The sequence below is a fragment of the Hypanus sabinus genome, chromosome 10 (assembly GCF_030144855.1).
Source record: "Hypanus sabinus isolate sHypSab1 chromosome 10, sHypSab1.hap1, whole genome shotgun sequence".
NCBI lineage: Eukaryota > Metazoa > Chordata > Chondrichthyes > Myliobatiformes > Dasyatidae > Hypanus > Hypanus sabinus.
Genome location: NC_082715.1, coordinates 167140085 through 167147864, shown reverse-complemented (window position 1 = coordinate 167147864; position 7780 = coordinate 167140085). Strand labels below are relative to the sequence as shown.

At 46.9% G+C, this 7780-nt stretch overlaps 1 long non-coding RNA gene across 1 annotated transcript; it reads left to right on the top strand.

Moving 5' to 3' along the window:
- Positions 1 to 200: 200 nt before the first annotated feature.
- LOC132401311 (uncharacterized) lies at positions 201 to 7731 on the top strand. The gene is made up of 3 exons (XR_009514547.1): positions 201 to 247; positions 3493 to 4253; positions 5671 to 7731. It is a non-coding gene; the product is annotated as an uncharacterized LOC132401311 (long non-coding RNA).
- The last annotated feature ends 49 nt before the right edge of the window (positions 7732 to 7780 follow it).

Here is a 7780-nt window from a genome sequence, read left to right as displayed (position 1 = left end):
TAGACAATAGGTGCAGAAGGAGACCATTCGGCCCCTCGAGTCTGCACCGCCATTCGTCAGGACTTGGCCCGAAACATTGACTGCTTCTTTCAACGGATGCTGCCCGACCTGTTGAGTTCATCTGGCTTTTTTTTGTAAGTCTTTAAATTTTCTCCTATTTACTCCATGCGCATGTGCAGAGGTAACACGGAATCCTAAATATTGCGCATGCGTTCAGTAGACGGGCGCTCTCAAGGCTTGGCCGCAGGTAGGAGGGGTCTCCGGGCGGGAGTTAATCACCGGCGTCTGATTGTAGGGTTACTATTGTGATCTCTTGCCACACTCGTCCTGTACCCCAGGACAGCCCCTGTCTCACGAGCCGTACCCGGGCCCCGCGGGGCTTTCGGCTGATGAGCGCTAGAGCCGCCGCCATTTTTGCGGAGCACTCGCATCGCTGGAGCTTTCGATGGCGGACAGATAGGTTTCTCGTTCGTGGGGCCTTCTGGGTAAAGAGGCAGCCATGGGTGACATAACCAGCGTTGTCCCCGTACAGTCAGAAGAAGTGGGAGTGAATGTATCTCCCAAACACAGCCTAGCTCCAGCTATGTAAATCCGAGGATTAGTAACTCGGAACAAAAATGTATTTCCCAATTAATCTCGGATGAATAGTCTACCGTCTAGTCAATAAAAATGTCAATTAGTGCTGTATGGCAAAAAAAAGTCCTTCCGTCAGCTTTAGTTCTCTCTGGGTAAATAACGATATAAAACAGCTTTGTCCTCGGTGACAAGTGGCTTGTGAGTTCACATCACAAAATTGCCACTCTCCAATGAGAAAAACCCTACCCTTCAGGTTCATTAGCATTGCCATCAATGGGTTCATCACTGTCAGTCAGCTGGGGGGGAGGGGATGAATATAATTAGAAAATCTCCAGGAGCATGCATGTAGTGACAAGTGCTCTTTGTAGTGTTGTGGAACATGACCAGAACTTGAAATAATACCAAAGGTCAGGACAAATTAAGCCAAGCCACGGGCTGATTGAAGGCAGAAATAGCCCATTTTCATACAGACAGGAATACAGTCAGAGAATTTGATGATCATTCAGGATGCCTGATCCTTGTGTTGTCAGAAGATGAGGAGTTCACATAGAAACATAAAAATCTACAGTAGATTACGTGCCCTTTGGCCCAGAATGTTGAGCCAACCGTGCAACCTAACTGAGAAACTGCCCAGAATTTCCCTACCACATCGCCTCTACTTTTCCTAGCTCCATGTATCTATCTGAGAGTCTCTTAAAATACGCTCTTGTATCCGCCTTTCCCACCTTCGCAGTGTATTCCACACACCCACCACTCTCTGTGTGAAAAACTTACCTCTGACATTCCCCCGTACCTATTTCAAAGCACCTTAAAACTATGCCCCCTCATAGACAATAGATAATAGATGCAAGAGTAGGCCATTCGGCCCCTCTAGCCAGCACCGCCATTCACAGTGATCATGGCTGATCATACACAATCAGTGCCCCATTCCAGCCCCCTCCCCATATCCCTTGACCCCGCTATCTATAAGAGCTCTATCTAACTCTCCCTTGAAAGCATCCAGAGACTTGGCCTCCACTGCCTTCCGGGGCAGAGCATTCCACATATCCACCACTCTCTGGGTGAAAACTTTTTTCCGCATCTCTGTTCCAAATGGCCTACCCCTTATTCTTAAACTGTGGCCTCTAGTTCTGGACTCACCCATCAGTGGGAACATGCTTTCTGTCTCCAACGTGTCCAATCCCTTAATAATCTTATATGTTTCAATCAGATCCCCTCTCATCCTTCTAAATTCCAGTGTATACAAGCCTAGTCACTCAAATCTTTCAACATATGACAGTCCCGCCATTCTGGGAATTAACCTTGTGAACCTACGCAGCACTCCCTCAATAGCAAGAATGTCCTTCCTCACATTTGGAGACCAAAACTGCACACAATACTCCAGGTGGGGTCTCACCAGGGCCCTGTACAGCTGCAGAAGGACTTCTTTACTCCTATACTCAATTCCTCTTGTTATAAAGGCCAGTATGCCATTAGCTTTTTTCACTGCCTGCTGTACCTGCATGCTTGCTTTCATTGACTGATGTACAAGAACACCTGGATCTTGTTGTACTTCCCCTTTTCCTAACTTGACTCCATGTAGTTTTTAATCTGCCTTCCTGTTCTTTCCACCAAAGTGGATAACCTCACACATCCATATTAAACTGCAACCAAATCTCCCTGCATTCTCATAACATCCTCCTGACATTTCACACTGCCACCCAGCTTTGTGTCATCGGCAAATTTGCTAATGTTACTTTTAATCCCTTCATCTAAATCATTAATGTATATTGTAAACAGCTGTGGTCCCAGCACTGAACCTTGAGGTACCCCACTGGTCACAGCCTGCCATTCCGAAAGGGACCTGTTAATCGCTACTCTTAGTTTCCTGTCAGCCAGTCAATTTTCAATCCATGTTAGTACTCTGCCCCCAATACCATGTTCCCTAATTTGACCACTAATCTCCTATGTGGGACTTCATCAAAGGCTTTCTGGAAGTCCAGGTACACTGCATCCACTGGCTCTCCCTTGTCCATTTTCATAGTTAAATCCTCAAAAAACTCCAGAAGATTAGTCGAGCATGATTTTCCCTTTGTAAATCCATGCTGACTCGGACTGATCCTTCTATTGCTATCCAAATGTGTCGTAATTTCCTCCTTTATAATTGACTCATGTGAGCCATTTCAGTCTTGGGAAAAATCCTCTGGCCCTCATCATCTTATTCACCTTTCTGAATTGCCAGAGAATTGATTGCTGTGAGATATCATTCTCCTTCTCTCAGTGTGGGTAGGGATTCACTCACAGTCTACTCGCAGACACACCCGTGAGTTCACAGTGAGTACAGGGCATTCACCCGCTCTGTGTGTGGGCAGTCATCCAGTCTGAAGATACATCAGCAAGTTCACACCACAGTGAGATGCTCCACCTGTTCTGAATGTGAGAAGCAATTCCTTCTGTCATTGATGCTAAAGATACAGTGTATGGGGTCCTGGTGAGAGCGGACATGGAACCCTGTGCACAGTTCTGATATCCCTCCCCGAGTCAGCCTTCAGGATGAAGGGAATGAAGAGAAGCTTTCCAGATTCACTGATGGGGTGGGGGTGGTTGTGTCCTCGGAGAGATTACACAGGCTGGGACTGTCTCAAAATTAGAGAAATAGGAGGTGGTCTGACTGAGACAGACACTGTCTCACAGGATGGAGATGAGAAGAAATTTCCTCACCCAGAGTGCAGTGCATCTTTGGAATTTTCTCCACAAGGTTTCTAAATTCAAAAGGCAAATTTTGGAAACACTACGGGAAAGTGGCGCTGAGGTCAAAGTTCAGGCATGTTTTGAATGAAGGGCAGAGAAGGTGCGAGGGGCCGAATGGCCATGCCCAGTCATGTTTATTTTCTAAAGCACAAGTTTACCTTCGCACTTTTTTCCTTTGGCCATCAGCCTGTCGGATTGCACAGAGAACCGGTGAGGGCTTCAGAGATCCATCGACAGCTACTGCAGAGCATCTCCCGTCTCCCAGCAACAGGGGACCGGTCTGGGAGGCAGCTTCAGACAACAGACTCCGATCCACGGCGGGAAAACGCCAGGCACCCTCCGTGTAGCTGAAACGTCACGTGAAATCTCGGCCAGTCTCTTCACCTCTGCCATCTGAAGGAATTAAGACCCCAGCCGGTGTTGCAGACTTTATCGGAAGTATTGCTCCCGATCTCCGACTTCTCAGTGCCTCCAGTCGCTTCCGGTTCTAAAGTTTGGTCCGTTTTGAGCGCTCAGCGTCCCGCCCACTGACACGCTCCACCAATGAGAGCATGTTTGTTCCCGTGGTGCTCTCTGAGACAGGCTGCGGCCGGGAGCTGGAGATGTCAGTCTCAGTTTGTTCTCAGAATCAAGGGGAGTTCCCGAAGCACAAAGTTTAAAGTAAATTTTATTATTGGAGTACAAATAATTCTCAGCATACAACACCCAGATTCATTTTCCTGCCCACATACAAAAAAAATTCTGTAGAGTAGTAATTATAACAGCATCAAGGAAAGATCAACTAGAGTGCAGAAGACAACAAACTGTGCAAATGCAAATATAAATAAATAGCAATAAATAGCGAGAACATGAAACAAACGCAGCAGCTGCTGATGGATCTCTGGAGCTCTGACCACTCCCCTGTGCAATCCGACAGGCTGCAGGCCAAGGGAGAACAAGGTGCAAAGGTAAACTCCTGTATCAGAAAATAAGCAGCAGGTGCAGGTGTTGCCATTCGGCCCCTCACTCTGATTCTGTACCTCATTCAGAAAATGCCTTATCTCTTTCCTGAGCACTATTTTCCTGCAACATTCCTGTCATCACCGAGCCCCAAAATATGTCTTTTGACTTTAGGAACCTTGTGGAGAAAATTGCAATGGTTGTCTGCACTCAGGGTGAGGACGTTTCCCCTCATTTCTGGAGTCTTGAGGTGACCTTGGAATTTGAGTCTGTGGTGCGTGGCTCCACACTCCAGCCTGAGGAAACATCATTCCTGGCCCAGCCCTGTGAGATTGTGTCTGTCTCTTATTTCTCTCATTCTGACACAGGCCCAGTGTGATCATTCGTTGTGGGAGCATCTCAATGGATGGGCAACTCAGCATAGTTATCTTTGATTTGTTCAAGAGCCTGATGATGGGGTAGTAACTGATCCTGAACCTGGTGGTGCAAGTCCAGAGTCTCTCCTAGCTTCTACCGGACTGCAGCAGTGAGAAAAGAGCCTGGCCCGGGTGGTGAGCATTTCTGATGATGGATGCTCCTCTGCTCTGACAGTGTTTCATGTAGCTGTGCTCAATGTTTGGGAGGGCTCCACCCATGATGTATTGGACCGAATCCAATACGTCGTGACGTAGAATGTCCCGTCCTGTGCTTTTTCCTGCAGCCACAGGTCGGTCATCACTGCTGCATCTGTCTGCTTACAGCACAATATCCTCCACATCCCCACTCGCATGGTATGAACTGATTTAATAATCGTTTTAAAACACGGTGTTACACCCCAGCCTGACACTCTTTATACCTCGAAGAAAGTAAAAATGAGCTGCTGGAGTTGCACAGCTCATCAGGCAGCATCTGTGGAGGGAAATTGCGAATCGACATTTCAGGTTGAGACAGTCCAGATGAAGGATATCGACCCAGAAAGTCGATTGTACATTTCTCTCCACAGTTGCTGCCTGACCCATTCCAATCCTCTGTCGTCACGTTTCTTACTTGAAATTCCAGCATCTGAAGTCTCTTGTGTCTCTCTTTTCAGAACTTACCGCTTTCAGTACTGTGTCAGACTGAACCAGGCTCTTCTCTCCGGCTTCATTTCTGTTCTGCTTCTTCTTTAGCCCTTCACACCTACTGGAGTACAGGCCGCCAACAGCAGCTTGCCAGAGTCCCCAGTCCAGGGCTGAGGGTTGATCGGTCCTGTTGCTTCTCCTTTCGCCACACGATTTCAATCGTCTTCCAGGGGAAGGTCCTTCTGATCCCAGGGATGAGGCCTTTAGAGGTTCAGTTGATGTTTTTGTGGCACTAGGTTTTTACGGGATGGGGTTGCATGGCCGAGTTTTCATTTCTGTTCTGACCTGTTTAATCTGTTTCTGATCCCCCCCCCCCCCAATATAGATACCACAATTCCTTCCCACAGACATCAGTATAATTCTAATTCCCTGACACTGCTGCACGCGTAGTGGACAATCGTGGTACTGCAGGGATCAGCAGCTCCCTGAAAGTGAAAGCATTCTGAATCAGGAAGCGCCAGGAGTTAACATGGTTTCGGAAGGACCGGCCGAGAGTTGGACTGAGGAGGCAATTGGTCCCACCTGCTTGGATTTCTTCACCGATCCGGTATCACTGGAGTGCAGGCACAACTTCTGTCGCTCTTGTATCACACAGTGTTGGGAAAGGGAGGAGAGAAACTCCAGCCCGGAATGTAGAGAGGTGTTTGCTGACCGCACCCTCAGGGTCAATCGGGCCTTAGCAAATCTGGTTGAAAAAGTTCGAAATCTAAGCCTGAATCTGAAAGGTAAGGAAAGTAAACATCGCTGCGAGGAACATGAGGAAGAACTGAAGCTGTTTTGTGAAACGGACAAGATACTGGTCTGTCTGATCTGTAGAGAGGTGCAGGAACACAGAGCACCGTTTTGTGATGATTAACGAAGTCGTTAAAATATACATGGTAAAACTAACGTTAATTTGATACTCAACCCTTTTTCTCTTGTCCTACATACCATCACATGACTCTAAAACAAACACATTATTCTCTGCAACTTCCGCCATCTCCAATGGGATTCTACCATCTCTCCATCCTACAGCCCACAACTCTCTGCTCTTTGTAGGGATCGCTCCTCGTACTGTATCGCCCTTATCCACTTGCTCCTCCCGACTGATCTCCCTCCTTGCACTGACACCTGCAAACGGGATAAGTGCTACACCTGACTCCTACATCTCTTCCCGCGGCACCGAACAGTCCCAGTTCCTCCCGTTTCTTCCGTGGTTGATTGCCCTGTTGTATCAGAATCCTCTTTCAGCTCGTTTCCTCTTCCACCTGTCCCCTGTCAGCTTCTTACTTCATCACCTCCCCCACATTCCCCCTCATGTTGTATCAGCCGTCACCTGTCAGTTGGTTCTCATCCCCAAACTTTTTATTCTGACATCTGTCCCGGGTGTAATGAAGGGTCTCATCTTGGAACACCGACTGAATATTTCCCCTGCACAGAAGCTGCCTGACTCACTGAGTTCCTCCGGCATTTTGTGGCGATAATCGGGTTTGATCACCTTCTTCTTTTGTTGCATCTTTGTTTCTATTTCCCTCACTCTCTGACTTCCAGGATCAGATAATATCTTCCTTAGACTCTCCGACAGAAAAGAAATCAGACTTCCAGGAAAAGGAGCAACACCCAAAAGAGAAGATTTACGGAGTGAGGGTTCCTGAGAAGAATTTCTGATATTAGTGTATCGTTTTGCTCCCTTTAATGCAGAAAAGCAGAGTATTGCTGCTCCAGTGACCTGGGTTTGATCCTGACATCTGGTGCTGTCTGTGTGGAGTTTGCATGCTCTCCCTGGGAGAACAACAGTTTCAGACCATCCCAAGAATGTGCCGTATGAATGGTTAATTACAATTAACCCTGTGAATGTGGGGGAGGATGTATGTGAATCATCCTACCCTACACACATAATGTGAATCAGGTGGGAGTTAATGGGTCAATGAGGGAGAATAAGTTTCAGGAAAACATGAGGGAATGGGGTGGACAGGATTGTTTCAGAGCTAGCATGTGCTTCAATGGACCGAACACAGCACTTCAGTAAACACATCTTCACCTCTCATTTGACAGGAACAGTCACACAGCGTTCAGACCCACATCACATCCCAGTTTGCTGAACTGCGTCAGATTTTCACTGAGAAAGAGCAGAGCTTACTCAGGGATCTCAGGGAGAAAGAGGAGATGATTCTAAATCCAATGGTGAAAAATCTTCAAGAGATTCAAGAGAATACAAGGTTAATTCAGGAGGAAATCTCAAAGTTAAAGGAACAGATGGATCAATAAGACGAGTGTGATATTTCTCAAGGTGAGGGATTATATTTTGATTTGATTCTGTCAAAGGTCACTAAACAAACTCGTATATTTGAAATAAACACAGCACAACGGCCAATTCTAACAAATTGTCGTTGCTGGCGAACTTGCACAGATTGGTATACTTGTATGACGCACCCTCCAATCACTCCAATAATGAT